The 20,845-nt window shown below is 42.6% G+C and overlaps 1 non-coding gene and 2 pseudogenes across 1 annotated transcript; all 3 read right to left on the minus strand.

Annotated features, from left to right (window-relative positions):
* Positions 1–11,267: 11,267 nt before the first annotated feature.
* On the minus strand, positions 11,268–11,370 carry LOC119266218. The gene has a single exon (XR_005131942.1). It is a non-coding gene; the product is annotated as a small nucleolar RNA R71 (small nucleolar RNA).
* A 2,367-nt stretch (positions 11,371–13,737) lies between these two features.
* LOC119361011 lies at positions 13,738–14,964 on the minus strand (annotated as a pseudogene).
* Positions 14,965–17,224: 2,260 nt separating this feature from the next.
* The window catches only part of LOC119361012, a 4,054-nt pseudogene continuing 433 nt past the window's right edge, over positions 17,225–20,845 (minus strand).

Here is a 20,845-nt window from a genome sequence, read left to right on the forward strand (position 1 = left end):
TCCACAAAACTCCTTTTGCACCGACCTAAAGCCCTGTGGGCTTTACCCCTTGGCTGAACCATATCATCCTATATCAATCTTTACATCTGGACCATTCTGGAGCTCCTCGTCATGTCTGTGATCTCATCCGGCACTCCGAACAACATTTGGTCACCAACATACATAACTCATATAGTACTATATCATCAACGAAAGTTAAGCGTGCGAACCCTACGGGTTCGAGAACTATGTAGACATGACCAGAACACCTCTCCGGTAAATAACCAATAGCAGAACCTGGATGCCCATATTGGCTCCGACATATTCTACGAAGATCTTTATTGGTTGAACCGTTATGGCAACATACGTAATTCCCTTTGTCCATCGGTATGTTACTTGCCCGAGATTCGATTGTCCGTATCTTTATACCTAGTACAATCTCGTTACCAGCAAGTCTCTTTACTCGTTCCATAATACATCACCCCGTGACTAACTCCTTAGTCATTTGCTTGCAAGATGTGTATTACCGAGAGGGCCCAGAGATACCTCTCTGATACTCGGAGTGACAAATCCTAATCTTGATCTATGCCAACTCAACAAACACCTTCGGAGATACCTATAGAGCATCTTTATGATCAACCAATTACGTTATGACGTTTGATAGAACACAAGGTATTCCTCCGGTATCTGGGAGTTGCATAATCTCATAGTCGAAGGAATATGTATTTGACATGAAGAAAGCAAAAGCAATAAACTCAACGATCATTATGCTAAGATAACGTATGGGTCTTTGTCCATCACATCATTCTCCTAATGATGTGATCCCGTTATAAAATGACAACACATGTCTTTGGTTAGGAAACCTTAACCATCTTTGATCCATGAGCTAGTCTAGTAGAGGCTTACTAGGGACACGGTATTTGTTTATGTATTCACACATGTACTTAAGTTTCCGATCAATACAATTCTAGCATGAATAATAAACCTTTATCATGAATAAGGAAAAATAAAATAACAATTTTGTTATTGCCTCTAGGGCATATTTCCTTCAGTCTACAAATTGCACTAGAGTCTGTAATTTAGATTACACATAGTAATTAATCTAACACCCATGGAGTCTTGGTGTTGATCATGTTTTGCTCGTGGAAGAGGCTTAGTCAGCGGGTCTGCCACATTCAGATCCGTATGTATTTTGCAAATCTCTATGTCTCCATCCTTGACCTTTTCAAGAATGGAGTTGAAGCGTCTCTTGATGTGTTTGGTTCTCTTATGAAACTTGGATTCCTTCGCCAAGGCAATTGCTCCAGTGTTGTCACCAAATATTTTCATTGGATCCGATGCACTAGCTATTACACCTAGATTGCATATGAACTCCTTCATCCAGAATCCTTCATGTGCTGCTTCCGAAGCAGATATGTACTTTCCTTCACACGTAGATCCCGCCATGATGCTCTGCTTGGAACTGCACCAAATGACAGCTCCACCATTCAATATAATCCCTTTTTCGGTTTGTGACTTAGAGTCATCCGGATCAGTGCCGAAGCTAGCATCGACGTAACCATTTACGACAAGCTCCTCATCACCTCCATAAACGAGAAACATATCCTTTGTCCTTTTCAGGTACTTCAGGATGTTCTTGACGGTTGTATAGTGATCCACTCCTGGATTACTTTCGTACCTCCCTGCCAAACTTATGGCAAGGCACACATCAGGTCTGGTACATAGCATAGATAGCATACATGATAGAACCTATGTCTGAGGCATAGGGAATGACTTTCATTTTCTCTCTATCTTCTGAAGTGGTCGGGCTTTGAGTCTGACTCAATTTCACACCTTGTAACACATGCAAGAACCCTTTCTTTGACTGATCCATTTTGAACTTCTTCAAAACTTTATCAAGGTATGTGCTTTGTGAAAGTCCTATTAGGCGTCTCGATCTATCCCTATAGATCTTGATGCCCAATATATAAGTAGCTTCATCGAGGTCTTTCATTGAAAAATTCTTATTCAAGTATCCTTTTATGCTATCCAGAAATTCTATATCATTTCCGATCAACAATATGTCATCCACATATAATATCAGAAATGCTACAGAGCTCCCACTCACTTTCTTGTAAATGTAGGCTTCACCATAAGTCTGCATAAAACCATATGCTTTGATCACCTCATCAAAGCGTATATTCCAACTCCCAGATGCTTGCACCAGTCCATAGATGGATCGCTAGAGATTGCACACTTTGTTAGCACCTTTAGGATCGACAAAACCTTCTGGTTGCATCATATACAACTCTTCTTTAAGAATTCCATTAAGGAATGCAGTTTTGACGTCCATTTGCCAGATTTCGTTATCATAAAATGCAGCAATTTCTAACATGATTCAGACAGACTTAAGCATTGCTACGGATGAGAAAGTTCATTGTAGTCAACTCCTTGAACTTGTCGAAAACCTTTTGCGACAACTCGAGCTTTGTAGACCGATACGTCTCCAATGTATCTATAATTTTTGATTGTTCCATGCTATTATATTACCTGTTTGGATGTTTATGGGCTTTACTCTACACTTATATATCATTTTTGGGACTAACCTACTAACCGGAGGCCCAGCCTGAATTGCTGTTTTTTTGCCTATTTCAGTGTTTCGAAGGAAACGAATATCAAACGGATTCCAAACGGAATGAAACCTTCGGGAGTGATCTTTTTAGAACAAACGCAATCCAGGAGACTTGGAGTGGACGTCAAGAATTAACCGAGGCGGCCACGAGGGTGCCCGGCACGCCCAAGGGGGGTGGGCGCGCCCCCACCCTCGTGGGCCCCTCGTGGCTCTCCTGACCTACCTCCTTCACCTATATATATCCACGTACCCCGAAAATATCAAGGAGCACCACAAAAAACTAATTCCACCGCCGTAACCTTCTGTATCCACGAGATCCCATCTTGGAGCCTTCGTCGGCGCTCCGCCGGAGGGGGAATCAACCATGGAGGGCCTCTACATCATCTCCAAGGCCTCTCCGATGAGTTGTGAGTAGTTTACCAGAGACCTTTGGGTCCATAGTTATTAGCTAGATGGCTGCTTCTCTCTCTTTGAATCTCAATACAAAGTTCTCCTCGATCTTCTTGGAGATCTATTCAATGTAACTCTTTTTGCGGTGTGTTTGTCAAGATCTGATGAATTGTGGGTTTATGACCAAGTTTATATATGAGAAATAATTGAATCTTCTCTGAATTCTTTTATGTGTGATTGGTTATCTTTGCAAGTCTCTTCGAATTATCAGTTTGGTTTGGCGTACTAGATTGATCTTTTTGCAATAGGAGAAGTGCTTAGCTTTGGGTTCAATCTTGAGGTGTCCTTTCCCAGTGACAGTAGGAGCAGCAAGGCACGTATTGTATTGTTGCCATCGAGGATAAAAAGATGGGGTTTATATCATATTGCATGAGTTTATCCCTCTACATCATGTCATCTTTCTTAATGCGTTACTCTGTTCTTCATGAACTTAATACTCTAGATGCAGGCAGGAGTCGGTCGATGTGTGGAGTAATAGTAGTAGATGCAAGTAGGAGTCGGTCTACTTGTCACGGACGTGATGCCTATATACATGATCATGAATAGATAATATCATAACTATGCACTTTTCTATTAATTGCTCGACAGTAATTTGTTCATCCACCATAATACTTATGCTATCTTGAGAGAAGCCAGTAGTGAAACCTATGGCCCCCGGGTCTATCTTTTATCATATAAGTTTCCTATCTACTTTTATTTGCATCTTTACTTTCCAATCTATATCATAAAAATACCAAAAATATTTATCTTATCTTATTATCTCTATCAGATCTCACTTTCACAAGTTACCGTGAAGGGATTGACAACCCCTATATCGCGTTGGTTATGAGGTTCTTGTTTGTTTGTGTAGGTGCATGGGACTTTTGAGGAGCGTCCTACTGGATTGATACCTTGGTTCTCAAAACTGAGGGAAATACTTACGCTACTTTGCTGCATCACCCTTTCCTCTTCAAGGGAAAACCAACGTAGTGCTCAAGAGGTAGCATAGACAGTAACATTACCATCAGCGTCCGTCTTCTTCTTGAAGATCCATTTATTTTCTATGGCTTGTCGATCCTCGAGCAAGTCCACTAAAGTCCACACTTTGTTCTCATACATGGATCCTATCTCAGATTTCATGGCCTCAAGCCATCTGTCAGAATCTGGGCTCATCATAGCTTCTTCATAGTTCGTGCGTTCGCCTTGGTCTAGTAACATGACTTCCAACAAAGTATTATCATACCACTCTGGTGCGGATCATGCTCTGGTCGACCTATGAAGTTCAGCAATAATTGATCTGAAGTTCCATGATCATCATCATTAGCTTCATATCTAGTTGGTGTAGGCATCACGAGAATAGTTTTCTCTGATGTACTACTTTTCAATTTGAGAGAAGGTACAATTACCTCATCAAGTTCTACTTTCCTCCCACTCACTTCTTCTGAGAGAAACTCCTTATCTAGAAAGGTTCCATTCTTGGCAACAAAGATCTTGCCTTTGGATCTATGGTTGAAGGTGTACCCAATTGTTTCCTTAGGGTATCCTATGAAGACGTTCTTCGATTTGGGTCCGAGCTTATCAGACCGAAGCCTTTTGACATAAGTGTCACAACCCCAAACTTTTAGAAATGACAGCTTAGGTTTCTTACCAAACCATAGTTCATATGGTGTCGTCTCAATGGATTTAGACGGTGCCCTATTTAACTTGAATGCGGTTGTCTCTAATGCATAACCCCAAAATGATGGTGGTAAATCGGTAAGAGACATCATAGATCACACCATATCTAATAAAGTATGATTATGACGTTTGGACACACCATTACCTTGTGGTGTTCCAGGTGGCGTGAGTTGTGAAATAATTCCATACTATTTTGAATGAAGGCCAAACTCGTAACTCAAATATTCGCCTTCGTGATCAGATCGTAAAAACTTTATTTTCTTGTTACGATGATTCTCCACTTCACTCTAAAATTCTTTGAACTTTTCAAATGTTTTAGACTTGTGTTCCATTAAGTACATATACCCATACCTACTCAAATCATCTGTGAAGGTCAGAAAATAACGATGCCCGCCGCGTGCTTCAACACTCATCGGACCGCATACATCGGTATGTATTATTTCCAATAAGTCATTAGCTCGCTCCATTGTTCCGGAGAACGGAGTTTTAGTCATCTTGCCCATGAGGCATGGTTCGCAAGTATCAAATGATTCATAATTGAGTGATTCCAAAAGCCCATCTGCATGGAGTTTCTTCATGTGCTTTACACCAATATAACCTAAACGGCAGTGCTACAAATATGTTGCACTATCATTATCAACTTTGCATCTTTTGTCATCAATATTATGAATATGTGCATTACTACAATCGAGATTCAACAAGAATAGACCACTCCTCAAGGGTGCGTGACCATAAAAGATATTATTCATATAAATAGAATAACCATTATTCTCTGACTTTAATGAATAGTCGTCTTGCAATAAACAAGATCCAGATATAATGTTCATGCTCAATGCGGTCACGAAATAACAATTACTCAGGTCTAAAACTAATCCTGAAGGTAGATGTAGAGCTAGCGTGCATCGTCACCTCGTCCTTAGCTAATCTTCGTTTAATCCGTAGCTCCTATTTCGAGTTACAAATATGAGCAACCAAACCAGTATAAAATACCCGGGCGCTACTACGAGCATTAGTAAGGTACACATCAATAACATGTATATCAAATATACCTTTGTTCACTTTGCCATCCTTCTTATTCGCCAAATACTTGGGGCAGTTCCACTTCCAGTGACCAGTCCCTATGCAGTAGAAACACTTAGTTTTAGGCTTGGGTACAGCTTTGGGCTTCTTCCCGAGAGTGTAACTTGCTTGCCTTTCTTCTTGAAGTTCCCTTTCTTTCCCTTGCCCTTTTTCTTGAAACTAGGGTCTTGTTAACCATCAACACTTGATGCTCCTTCTTGATTTCTACCTCCGCGGCCTTAAGCATTACAAAGAGCTTGGGAATTGTTTTGTTCATCCCTTGCATATTATAGTTCATCACGAAGCCTTTGTAGCTTGGTGACAGTGATTGAAGAACTCTGTCAATGACACAATCAACTAGAAGATTAACTCCTAGCTGAGTCAAGTGATTATAATACCCTAGATATTTTGAGTATGTGTTCACTGACAGAATTGTTCTCCTCCATCTTGCAGCTATAGAACTTGTTGGAGACTTCATATCTCTCAAGCAGGGCATTTGCCTGAAATATTAACTTCAACTCTTGGAACATCTCATATGCTCCATGACGTTCAAAACGTCTTTTAAGTCCCGGTTCTAAGCCGTAAAGCATGACACACCGAACTATCGAGTAGTCATCAGATCGAGCGTGGCAGACGTTCAAAACATCAGCTTCTGCTCCTGCAGCAGGCCTTTCACCTAGCGGTGCATCAAAGACATAATTCTTCTGTGCAGCAATGAGGATAATCCCAAGTTACAGACCCAGTCTGTGTAGTTGCTACCATCATCTTTCAACTTAGCTTTCTCTAGGAACGCGTTAAAATTCAGGGGAATGATAGCACAAGCCATTGATCTACAACATAGATATGCAAAACTATAAGACTAAGTTCATGATAAATTAAGTTCAATTAATCAAATTACTTAAGAACTCCCACTTAAGTAGACATCCCTCAAGTCATATAAGTGATACGTGATCCAAATCAACTAACCCATGTCCAATCATCACGTGAGATGGGGTAGTCATCAATGGTGAAAATCTCTATGTTGATCATATCTACTATATGATTCATGTTCGACCTTTCGGTCTCCGGTGTTCCGAGGCCATGTCTGTACATGCTAGGCTCGTCAAATTTAACCCAAGTATTCCGCATGTTCAAAACTGTCTTGCACCCGTTGTATGTCAACGTAGAGTCTATCACACCCAATCATCACGTGGTGTCTCAACATGACGAACTGTAGCAACAGTGCATACTCAGGGAGAACACTTTTTCCTTGAAATTTAGTGAAGGGATCATCTTATAATGCTACCGTTGTACTAAGCAAAATAAGATGCATAAAAGAAAACATCACATGCAATGAAAATATGTGACATGATATGGCCATCATCATCTTGTGCTTTTGATCTCCGTCTCCAAAGCATCGTTACGATCTCCATCGTCGCTGGCTCGACACCTTGATCTCCATCGTTGTGTCGTGGTCGTCTCGCCAACTATTGATTCTACAACTATTACTAATGCATAGGGATAAAGTAAAGCAATTACATGGCGTTTGCATTTCATACAATAAAGAGACAACCATAAGGCTCCTGCCGGTTGCCGATAAATTAGAAAACATGATCATCTCATACAATAACGTATATCACATCATGTCTTGACCATATCACATCACAACATACCCTGCAAAAACAAGTTAGACGTCCTCTACTTTGTTGTTTGCAAGTTTTACGTGGCTGCTATGGGTTTCTAGCAAGAACCATTCTTACCTACGGCAAAAACAACAACGGTGATTTATCAAGTTTGTTGTTTTAACCTTTTTCAAGCACCGGCTGCAGTCAAATTTGATTCAGCTAAAGTAGGAGAAACAGACACCCGCTAGCCACCTTTATGCAAAACTAGTTGCATGTCTGTTGGTAGAACCGGTGTCATGTACGTGGACATGTAAGGTTTGTCCAGGCCGCTTCATCTAACAATACCGCCGAATCAAAATAAGACGTTCGTGGTAAGCAGTATGACCATCACTGCCCACAACTCTTTGTGTTCTACTCATGCATATCATCTACGCATATACCTGGCTCAGATGCCACTATTCGGAAATATTGCATGGAAAACAAAAAAAATTCTACGCACACGCAAGATCTATCCATGGAGATGCATAGCTACGAGAGGGGAGAGCATCTTCATACCCTTGGAAATCGCAAAGCGGAAGCATTTATCAACACGGTTGTTGCAGTTGCTAGCCCTGCCCCTCTATTTATATGTTGAGACCTGGGGTGGTAACTTGGAGAAAGAGCCTCCTCAAAGTCGGTTTTTCCCGTAAGGAAGAGTCCTTCACGGACTTCCAGGACCAAACACCACAATCCTTGGCATATGGCCTAGAAGCTATGGGCCTCGGCGTCTGGCCCAGGGCCAGATGCCAAGGTCTCCGGCGTTTGGCCCCCTGGCCTCCACAAAACTCCTTTTGCATTGACCTAAAGCCCCGTGGGCTTTACCCCTTGGCCGAACCATATTATCCTATATATCAATCTTTACCTTCGGAGCTCCTCGTCGTGTCTGTCATCACATCTGGGACTCCGAACAACATTCGGTCACCAACATACATAACTCATATAGTATTATATCGTCAATGAACGATAAGCGTGCAGACCCTACGGATTCGAGAACTATGTCATGACCGAGACACCTCTCCGCTCAATAACCAATAGAAGAACTTGGATTCCCACATTGGCTCCTACATATTCTACGAAGATCTTTATCGGTCGAACCGTTATGACAACATATGTAATTCCCTTTGTCCATTGGTATGTTACTTGCCCGATATTCGATCGTCGGTATCTCTATACCTAGTTCAATCTCATTACCGGCAAGTCTCTTTACTCGGTCCATAATACACCGCCTCATGACTAATAACTCCTTAGTCATTTGCTTTCAAGCTTTATGATGTGTATTACTGAGAGGGCGCAGAGATACCTCCCTGATACTCGGAGTGACAAATCCTAATTTTGATCTATGCCAACTCGATAAACACCTCCGGAGATACCTGTAGAGCATCTTTATGATCACCCAGTTATGTTGTGATGTTTGATAGAACACAAGGTATTCCTTCGGTATCCAGGAGTTGCATAATCTCATAGTCGAAGGAATATGTATTTGACATGAAGAAAGCAAAAGCAATAAACTCAACGATCATTATGCTAAGCTAACCGATAGGTCTTTGTCCATCACATCATTCTCCTAATGATGTAATCCCGTTATGAAATGACAACACATGTCCATGGTTAGGAAACCTTAACCATCTTTGATCCACGATCTAGTCTAGTAGAGGCTTACTAGGGACACGGTATTTGTTTATGTATTCACACATGTATTTAAGTTTCCGATCAATATAATTCTAGCATGAATAATAAAACTTTATCATGAATAAGGAAATATAAAACAACAACTTTAATATTGCCTCTAGGGCATATTTCCTTCAGAAGTACCTTGCTGATGGCTTGAGAATGTGTTATATTTTTCAAGTGATCCTTATTTGGTTTTCACCGGATCTTTGCCACTTCTCAATTATTTCTAACGCTAATCCTTCAAAAGAGAAGAAAATCCGTGTTTCCATTGTTTGGCAGAAAATATCATTTACGGAAGGAAACCGAGGAGGATTGCTACAAACCAAGTCAAATGGAGCAGCTTTCGTGTGGAGAGCCAAATCACCAGGTGCACCGGAGCAAAAGACAACCTTCCATGTGATCACCAGTGCTCACATAAGCTGTCGTATGAGGTGCCAATAGCTCCACCACATGTATACAAGACACTTTCGTGAAGGGACCCAGGGGAGAAGAGAACCCTAGCTGCCGCCACCACATCCAGAATAGAAGAGGAAGTGATTTGAAGAACCTTCGGAGATCTTCTTAGTTTTGTTCCTTTCATCTCCATCATCATCCCATCCTTCACTATTGTAAGAGGAATTCCAAGTTGTGAGAAAAAAGTTTTAACTCTATTCATACTCATTTGGAGATCAAGACTATTTGAGTTGTCCATTTCATCTCATTGTGGATCTTCATGGTATTATTATTATCAATATGGTTTTCATGGGTTTAATATCTGGTGTGATTGGTTTCTCTCTTATGATGCGTGGATAATTCCCCCTAGGCATGGGAGATATAGTGAGTAGTAAGATTCATTTGTGCCTGATCAATATGTCGGCATTCGTGTTTGTAGTCTTATGATCGTCTAGTAAGTTGTTATATTGTGGTGAAACCTATGTGTGTTGTCCAATTTAAGGCCCCGGGAAGCACGATCTCAAGAACTACACATGTAACACATATTGTTTAGGAAATCTAGAACCTTTGACATGAAAGGTGGACACATCTATGAGGACCGAAGACAATATGAGATAACGGTTATCCATGAAACTTAATGCTTGGTTCTGGTCTGAGGACCTTTATTGTGGATACGGCCACTCTGTGGCAACGGTGAAGCAGGACCATAGAATGGAATTTAATCCCGCGAGGAGGAGTTCCATGACTTTAGGGTGATCTGCCTACGGAACAAACATGTCAAATACTACGAATATGATACAAGGTAACTAGTATTACCGTCGCATAGGCACACTTGATGTATACCATGAGCTGCATTCTCCGCGTGCCTAATCTCTTCATTACAAGAAGCACCACCCTAATTTCATATTTATTTATGTTATTTACTTTAAAAAGTTTTTACTGTTGTTACTATAAACAATTTTCATCTTTGTTACCCTGGCTAATTCGTCCATGAGGACAGTAACTGCATTTGTAGAACCACATGCAGTTACTTCACATAAGAATTGTGACAGAAGTGCAAATATAAATACTCTCATCTGCTCTTCATTATCATGATAACTAAATAGGATACTTCCATGGAAGTGCTACATGACCATGTATGTCTTGCAGGCCATCAAGCATTTTCTGGCTTGGGGAGCTAAGTGCAGAGTATTTTCTTCGTAATTGTTTTTGTAGGTGTTGTTACTGTACATGCTTCCTGTAAGTGACAGAGGCTCTACTTGTTCTGGAAGAACGTATTTGCCAGATTGTATTGCTCGTTTTCCTCAGGAGCAACAAGTTTCATTAATAGAAAAATACAAAAATACTCAGACCATTGAACTTAACACTTTCTTTGCACAGATGTCGATTACTCAGAAACCAAAGAAATTTTTAAGAGATTATTATACTCTAGTTATGATTCAAAGATCTCCTATAGTATATCCTACAAGTTATGCAAAAGAGTATTTGATTGATTATGATCTATCATGGAAGTTAAAAGGCATGCCTTTGCAGGAATCGAAGAGGAAGACCCTCAAGCACATCTTATGTTCTTTGATACTTTATGTGGTATTTTTAAATTGAAAGATGTGTCAGGAGAATTTGTTTTGTCAAGACTCTTTAGATTTTCTCTTAAGGGTGATGCTGAAAATTGGTACAATCAATAACCTTATTGGGGTATAATCAGCTGGCTAATGCGCGCGGATAAATTTATGGCTAAATTCCTTCCAGGCTCAAAGATCACTAAATTACGTAGAAATCTCACTTTATCTATTCAAGAAGATGGGGAAAGTCTATATGGAGCGTGGGAAAGATATAACAATTTTTGAACCTTTGCCCTAACCATGGTTATGCTGAACATGTTATACTTCATATATTTTATCATGGGATTAATGATGAATCCAAATCGATACTTGATCTAAGTGCAGGAGGACGTTTCATGTCTCTAACTCTTGAAGAAGGACAAGCACTAATAGGTTCATAACGCGTAGGACCCGACATCTCCTCCCTTTGTCCCTCCTCCAAGAAAAGGCGACAAGGGTTTCTGCCTCTCATCGGCAACGCCGCCGATCTCCCACGTCTCTTGTGGCCTTAGGGCCATGGGTGCGCGGTGGATCCCAGCCCTTACCGGCGGGAGGGTTCTGTTTTTAGGTGCTTCTTCAAGTTTTGTTAGGGTTTGCGTCCAGCTCAAGAAGACGAGACGACAGCGACTTCTTGAAGATGGAATAAGGTTCTCCCCGCCTAGCCCCCATCCCAATGGTGTGTCTAGCATCGTCGGAGGGCGTGTGGAGATGTGTCTCCGGCGGATCTCGCGAGATTTGGTCGGTGGTTGTCTTGGTGGATCTGCTCGGATCCGGTCTTTGCTAGTGTTTGTTCATGTGTCCTCAGGTTGGATCCTTCCGATCTGAAATTCTCTTCATCGGCGGCTGTTGCTGTTCTTGGGCGTTGGTCCTATGGGACCTTAGCACGACGACTTCCCGACTGTCTACTACAACAAGTTGTGCCCGGCTCCGGTGGGGGAGGGGCGATGACGGCGGCGCGCCTTCGGCTTGCTTCAGTGTTTATAGTCGTCGCTAGGTGGTCTATGAATCTGGATGCAATTTTGATTATTTCCGATGTTCATTGTACTACCATGATTGAAGATGAATAGATCAAGAGTTTCCCGCAAAAAAAAGAATGAGCACTAATAGAAAAGATTATGATTGCTAAAGAGCAGTGGAATATTGATGAGCCACCAAAGCCCACCGAAAAAAATATCATATTAAAGACATGGAAGAATTAAAAAAGGTTATTCAAGAAAAAAGCAAACATGTTGAACAAGTTATCAATGAAAAAGTGGATATATTCAGTATGTATCAGCGGGAGGACAAACTTCAAGAAACAATGAATAAATTCAAGTTTCACCAAGACAACTTCAATAGAGACTTCCGAAGATGCATTCACCATAATGAGAAGGTTATAGCCTACCTTTCTGAAGAGGTAGAAGGGTTAAGTCATGCAGTGAAGAACCTTGATAAACACTCTCGCATGATAGAAACCCAATGTTTTCAAATTACGAAACTCAATCTTTGATTCTTGCTCAATTGAACGATGAAGCTCCCTCCCGCCGCGGGAGGCGCTCGTATGCAGGAGGCGGCTAAGCTCAGAACGGAGGGAGTAGTGATGGAGAGATATTAGATGCCATAAGGATAACATAGCATGTCAGGGTATTTGGTTTGTTAGTTGCTGCTGCTCAAAGATAAGATTGCCGATCTGCCGCGTATTGTGAAGCAATGGATGATAAGTGAAGATGTCTGGAACATCATCGACTCAAGTGGCCAAGAAACCCAATGGCACCACCAACAAACAAGATCAGCAGGTCCCAACCAACCTCTCATGAAGAGACTCATGTGTCAACCTCAAATTTCGCATTTGTCTCGCACAACAAAACATATTCAGGCACACCACTTCACCTTAAAATAGTAGAGATTTTGAGGCCAAAAACCTACCCCGCAATAACTTTGAGACAAGCAATTTGATTTATCAAATTGAACGAACAGGTTTAAGTTTACCATTAGGCCATAAGGCCCATTACACCCAATACGAAACATGAACAGAAACCATTGCATATGTTATGATTTTAGCTGTACAAATCTCACAAGTGCCTTTAAAATTGCACATAACTATGATATGTATGGAGACCATTCTAAACATAACCTTCACATGCAAAAGTATCAATACTGTGGCACATATATTCTCAAAGGTACTAATTGATGGGGATTAAACAGCTTGACACCTTAGAAAAAAGAGAAATTAAAGAGAGCATATAAATTAGAAAAAAAGTACATGAGCACAGAACATCCAGAAAAACTAGTGAAGGTTCATAAATAAATTCAGATATCGGATGAGCATCCAATCGATACATGCACGAGATATGATCATTCTTCTCCAAAAGACACCAAAATATCTCTAAAAACTATAGGACATGAAAGGCTATTTATATTCCAAAGACTCCAATGATCTCTGCAAACTAAGGACAAGCCCAGTTCAGGTGGCTATGTATTGAGTAACTTGCGGAAGCTTACACAAGAATCCAAGATGAGTATTACTAAAATTTCCATGCCTTCTCCAACATATCTGCTACGATAGTCTCCCCCAAATTATCTCTAGATAGAAAGTGGAAGGTGAAGCATACACTACTTCGTCTCAGGTGGCTACATGTTAACTAAGCCATCTATTCTAAGTTTCTAACCCAGGATGGACACAATAAAATTTGAGAAGCTTCATAACTCTCTCCAAGATATTTACTGAGACAGCAGGGCATGATTTCTTCAGGTGCACATAACCCTGGCTTGCCAACACATCATCCAATCTATTGGAAGACATGATAAATTGAGCACAAGCATCTTTTAGCCTGCTGCAGTTATGCTGATCAGCTAGAGCTGATGTTGTCGCCACAGTCTCAAACATCAAGAGTTTCGCAAAGAATGTCTTCACATATCATCTTCATCCTTTCCATCGCATATCGATCAGCAGGCACTAGTAAGTGCCTGACCATTTCTTTTTTCTCTTCATCATCAAGTTTGTCGATGGAAGGCAATGCATCCGTGTAGATAAAGTGCAGCAATGCCTTGAAAACAGTAGGCTGCATGTCTTTGACGGTGATGTTCTGTCCACACTTGCCTCTCATCGGTCCATACAGCTCTGCCTTGAAGACTGGAGACCGCGTTGCGAGCACAATCCCATGTGCAGGAAAAATCTCACCTTCAACCTCGAATGTCACATCTGCTTCCTCGGCTGCCTCTAGCAATTTTCTGAAATTTTCTGCCAAGTCTGAGGGTGGCATCTGGACCTTAACTGTTATCCCGGTGTCCGCAACAAGTGGTTCCTTGATGATAGTTAGATCGCACTCAATTACAAAACGGTCATCCTGCAGATAAGCCGACTCCTCTAGCTCACTCTTCTTAAAACTTATAACACCCCAAATATAATAATCATCGGTCCCCCTGGCATAGAGAGAATTGAACACTGTCGGTGATTTCGAGCAGGGCATCACCGGCGACGATAGCCCGCTGGCCTGATTGACCAACCTCAAGTCGTAGAGCACCCTTACCTTTGCACCCTTGCTCAGGAGCTGCAGGTAGACTGAGACGTGGCCCTGGCTTTCGTTGCTCTCTCCGTCTGGGTAGTAGCGGATGCACCATTCATACCCGCCAACAGAGACGGTGATGGACCGGAGGAAGGTAGGCGGGCGGCGCGATCGAACCGGAAGACGAGGGTTTGGGCGAGCAACCGGGGACGAGGGCTCCAGAATTTCAAGCAAAAACCCTCCGTTTCCGAGTATATATCTCTCCTATTCCGCTGGCTCGACGAAACTGTCCGCCCGATCGATCTCATGTTGCCCACGTGAACAAGGAAAGTGTCCTAGCGACCGGTGGCTCCCGATCGATCTCATACGGAGGTCATGGAGCGGAAAAATACACAGGTATCCACGATCTGCGGATCGGCGATACGATCCTTCCCTCCTAGACGAGATGAGATCGGCTACGGCGCCGGCCTCTCACCTCCACTCCCCTTTCCCCTCGCGGTAAACATATTGTAGAGCATCCTCTCGCGCACGCCGGTTGGGACGAGTTCCCCGTCGCCGGCGTCCAGCCCTCTACAGCACGTTTTAAATAGCGCGCTAAGCATCTTAGCGGCGGACCTCTTCCAAATGCTATCCGCTATAGCGCGCTATTTAAAATGTTTGTTCATTTGTTTGGATCAAAGTCTCTTAGCGCAAGACCTTTTGCAAACGCTATAGCGTGCTATAGCGGAGCTATAGCGGGCTATTTAAAACAGTGGCGATGGTTCCATCCGTTATAGGCGGCGGCAGGTATCATACGCGCTGCCGGAGGCAACCTCGCGTCAAGCTCAGGAAGGAGTGCGCCTCACTCGGCCTCCCCTCCGTGGACGTGCAGGCCGGACCGCCGGAGCCGCCTACGTCCCGCGGTCTCGCGCTTGGTGCACCGAAGCCCGCGCCCGGCTCTCCTGCGCGCCAGGACGGACGGTGCATACGCTCTCCCGCGTGGGCAATCTGCTCGACGTCGTTGCACTCTCCTTGTGCCAGCCCACATGGGTACAAGAGATGGTGAACTCCTACGAGACTGAAGCGAATGCGCAAAGAGTGGCTCCAACAGCATGCCATCCATATATAGCCCCGACGACGACTATACATGGGCAGCAAAAGGTCCACCCGATCGAGCTGTCTACTACTGTGCACGTACTGCCGGGTTTGTACCCTGTAGTTTCAGATTGGACAATATACAGCACCATGCCCTTGTGCAACTTCCTCTTTTCCAATTATTGCACCATGTCTCACCTGTACTTTGGATTTTTCTTATCCTGTTTTTTCATCCGTTTTTTTTAGCAAATGTTTTTTCATCAATTGTACTACTCCGATGCTTTCTTTTGCTTCAGGAAAGGTGGCTACAATGGTGGCCCGCCTGATTGAGGAACGAACGATCAGGAACAGCACAAGACCGACTGAACTCGAGCAGCTCTAAATCACTCTGCCTCTCATAGCCTATCTGCTTTTCTGCTTTCAGCTATCAGATTACCAATTGGCAGTCTGCTCGCCAAGTCAACATACCACCTAACCCTGTCAGGCGCCTTCAATTTACTTTTTATCCGAGCTTGAATACCCAAAGATTCCACCTAGCTAGCTCTGTCACTTGTTTTTGTTCGATGCCATGTTTGGAATGAAGAAATTACTCCCTCCGTCCGGAAATACTTGTCATCAAAATGAATAAAAGGAGATGTATCTAGATGTATTTTAGTTCTAGATACACCTCTTTTTGTCCATTTTGATGACAAGTTTTTTCGGACGGAGGGAATACAAGGATATGCTCTTGCTAAAAGAAAAACTCGTTGAAACAAAGGATTATAGTTTGTAATTTATAAACAGGCTTTCTTTAGAATATTTTGTGCGAGCATGCAGGGACTCATGTGTCAACTTCAAATTTCGTATTTGCTAGCTGTGTTTTCAGGCCAAAAATAGTATTTCTACTAAACATATTGAGGAGATCATCTTCACATTAAAATAGTATTTTCAGGCCAAAAACCAATCATGACTTTGAGACAAGCAATATGATTTAGCAAACTAAGAACTGCTTTAACCTGCATATATTATGATTTTAGTTGTATATATGTCGTAAGTGCCTGTCAAATCATACTCATCCTACATCTGCAATTGTATCAATAAGGAGGCACATATATTCCCAAAGGTACTAACTGATAGGAATTAAACATCTTGGCACCTTAAAAAGGAGAAATTAAAGAGAGCATATAAATTAGACAAAAGTAGATAATTACAGAACATTCAGAAAAACTAGTGAAGGTTCATAAATTCAGACATAGGATGAGCATCCAATCAGTACACGCAGTAGATATACTCATTCTTCTCCAGAAGACACCAAAATATCTCTACAAATTAAAGGACATGAAAGTCTATTTATCTCCAAAGATCTCTGAATTCAGGTGGTATTTAGTAACTTGCAGAAGCTAACACAAGAACCAAGATGAGTATACTAAGACTTCCAAGACTTACTTGAATTTTCCAACATAACCACCAAGTTTGTCTCCTCCAAATGATCTCAAGAAAGTGAAAAGTGAAGGATAAGACTACTTCATCCCGCAGGTGGTTACATGTTAACTAAGCTAACTATTCTAACCCAGCATTGGTACACTAAAATTTGAGAAGCTTCATAACTCTCTCCAAGATATTTAATGAGACAGCAGGGCATGATTTCTTCAAGTGCGCATACCCTTGGCTTGCCAACACATCATCCAATCTATTTGAAGACGGGATAAACGGAAAGTTCCTTCCTAGCTCGGCCTACCCGGTACCCTCTATCTGTACCATTGGCAATTCCTGGAGATATGTGCTGGAAGGAGCATCAGCAGGGTATGCCATAGACATTAGTCAGAGATGCCAGGCTACGTGAATAGTAATGAGATTCCATCGTAGGTCCTGCATGCTCTACCACCACGCTCTTGTCTGCCTCATGTCACAGCCTCAGCCTGGAAAGTGGGTTGTCCCGGGGTCCACGCACACGTCTATTCAGCCGCCCATAGCAAAGTCGCATGCATCCTGTCACATGCAGCTCATTGTTCACTGTTCACCTTTCATCCACCTCATGCATATTCAGAGTCTCGTCTCTCTCTTCCTCCATAGCGCGCAACAGTCAACAATTAGAGAGAACAACAGAAGAGGAGAGAGAGTATGCAAGATCCAGAAGTTTTCAGAAATTGGCTCAAAAAGTCAAACTGAAGTGAGAGAGAGTTGCCAGGTGCAAAATGTTTTCTGGAATATTTTTCCGAGTCTATTTCATAAATAAGCTGCATGCACATTCAGAGAGACGACACGTTGTTCTTTCCGTTCTCTCTGCTCTTCTTCTCTTCGCATGTGATGGTGACTGATGAGAGAGAAATAAGAAAGAACAAGCAAAGTTTACGAGGAAGAGAGAACATGGCTACAGTAGCACTGCAGCATGACCTGCTATGGATGTCAGATTTTTATAGGTCTCATGTCAGTGTATTAAGCATAAGATGGCCCTGACCAGCTGCACATTTTCAAAGCTCTGCACATATCCGCATGCATCTACCCAAAATCTGGACGGTGACGATAGTGGGTACCAGCGAGCTCGGCCTACAAAAACACACACTCCAGGATAAATTCAGCACAAGCATCTTTTAGCCTGCTGCAGTGATGCTGATCAGCTAAAGCTAACGTGGTCGCCACAGCCTGAACATCAAGAGTTTTGCAAAGAATGTGTTCACACATCATCTTCATCCTTTCCATTGCATACCGATCTGCAGCCACTAGTAAGTGCCTGACCATTTCCTTTTTCTCTTCATCATCAAGTTTGTCCATGGAGCCAGAGGAGAGAGATCTCAATGCATGTGCATCAATTCTAAGACTCTTTGGGGAGGCTTCGGGCCTCAAGCCAACCTCCGGAAGTGTGCAGCGGTGCAACTCAGATGTGATGGCAGAGGTGACCCAAATCCTAGGATGCCTAGCAGGCTATTTTCCTTGCAAATACCTGGGACTCCCTACGGAAGCCGACGGCCGCACAGCTCACAGGCCTAGTTGATCAGCTAGCGCGGTGTCTCCCAAGGTGGAAAGCGGCAAATATGCCGAAGATGGGTGAATGGTTTTGGTGCAGTCCGTTCTATGTGTGATACCTATACATGCGATGATGGCCCTCGACATACCCAAGAAGACGGTCGTAGCCATGAATAAAATCTGCAGAGACTTCCTGTGGTGCGCCAAAGATCAGGCGAATGGAGGGCAGTGTCGTGTGGCGTGGGAGACCGTGTGCTCGCCAAGATGGGCGGGAGGTTTGGGCATCACCAACTTAAAGTGGCTTAACGTTGCCATGCAGGCAAGATGGCCTTGGCTCAAATGTGTGGACCAGACTAGGCCCTGGGCGGAGTTCGATATAGCAGTGCTGAAAAGATCATTGCAACTGTTTCAGGCGGCCACCCGTGCAATGGTAGGAAATGGTGAAAGTGCCTTATTTTGGGAAGATCGTTGGCTGGACGGCTTCAGGGTGGAGGAATTGGCGCCATCAATATACGGTTCAGTGAGGAAAAGGATTCGTGACAATCGCACGGTCAGCCAAGGGGTAGCAAACGGAGCTTGGGCACTGAACGTCGGGCCGGAGGTTAATACGCAAATGCTCCATGAATACTTGCGGCTCTGGGATAGACTTGCAAGGGTGCAACTACACCCAGAGGTGGTGGACACGATTTGGTGGACTTGGGAGGAAAGTGGATCCTACTCCACAAGATCAGCATATAAGGCGAAGTTTTGGGCAAAGGAAACAATGCCAACAGCGAAGTTCACATGGAAGTCCAAAGCACCACTTAGATGTCGTTTCTTTGCTTGGCTTGCACTACAAAACCGCTGCTGGACTTCTGACAGGTTGGCAAGACGAGGGTTGGACCACCAGGAAAAGTGCCCGTTCTGTGATCAAGAGGAAGAGAGCATAAATCATATCCTACTCCAATGCGTCTTTGCGAGGGAAGTGTGGGCGCGCGTCTGCGCTGCTTGGGATAGACCAGATTGGGAACCAACCTCTATGTCGAACTTGGGAGCATGGTGCATGAGCAACACAGACAAGGCTGTGGGAGGCAAGGATGCAAGGGCCATGTTGTTGTTGGTCATATGGGAGCTTTGGAAGCATAGAAACAGGTTTTTTTTATGGAGATGCTCCTTCGAGCTCTTTTGTAATTAAACAGATAGCCGTAGAGTGTAGGGTATGGAAGGTGGCAGGCCTGTTTAGATCTAACTTGGATAGAGTCATTGCGGTCATTGAGGTGGGCCATGATGTGAGTAGTTAGCCTAGGCATGCGGGTGGAGTTGGGCTATGTAACGCTATGTAGCTCCAACGTGGAGGAGTCTTCTAATCCCCATCCTCTTCTTTAATATATAGTATGCACACTCGTGCGTATTCGAGAAAAAAGTTTGTCCATGGAAAGCAATAAATTCGTGTAGATAACATGAAGTAATGCCTTAAAAACAGCAGGCTGCATGTCTTCGACTGTTATGTTCTGTCCACACTAGCCTCTCATCGGTCCATACAACTCTGCCTTGAAGACTGGAGACCGCGTTGCAAGCACAATCTTATGTGCAGGAAAAATCTCACCTTCAACCTTGAATGTCACATCTGCTTCCTCGGCCGCCTCTAGCAATTTTCCGAAATTTTCTGCCAAGTCTAAGGGTGGAATCTGGACCTCAGCTGTTATGCGGCGTTCACAATAAATGATTCCTTGATGACAGTTAGATCACACTCAATTACAAGACGGTCATCCCGCAGATAAGCCGACTCCTCCAGCTCACTCTTCTTCTTAAAACTTGGAGCACCCCAACAATAATCGGTCCCAATCCCACTGGTGTTGTGGCGATCGAACACTGCCCGGATGAACTTTTTGAAAATTATGGTTAACAATTTTTGAATACAATGAACAATTTTTGAATTAAATGATTTTTTTTATTTTTTAAACTTGATGAACAAATTCTCAATTCAAGACACGTTTTGAAATCGGATGAACTTTTTAATACTTGGATGATTTTTTTTGAATTTGGTAAACATTTTGAAAATTATGGTGAATTTTTTTTGAATTTCATGAACATTTCTTGAATTAAGTGAACAAAAAATGTTCACGAAAACGAGAAAAAGAAAAAAAACAAAGAAGAAAAAAGGAAGTGAAGAAGAAACAAAAATCAAAAAGAAAAGAAACTAAAACGAAAAAACGAAATGAAAAAGGAAAAAAACAAAACTGAGAAAGGAGAAAAAAAGGG

The sequence above is a fragment of the Triticum dicoccoides genome, chromosome 2B, assembly GCF_002162155.2.
Source record: "Triticum dicoccoides isolate Atlit2015 ecotype Zavitan chromosome 2B, WEW_v2.0, whole genome shotgun sequence".
NCBI lineage: Eukaryota > Viridiplantae > Streptophyta > Magnoliopsida > Poales > Poaceae > Triticum > Triticum dicoccoides.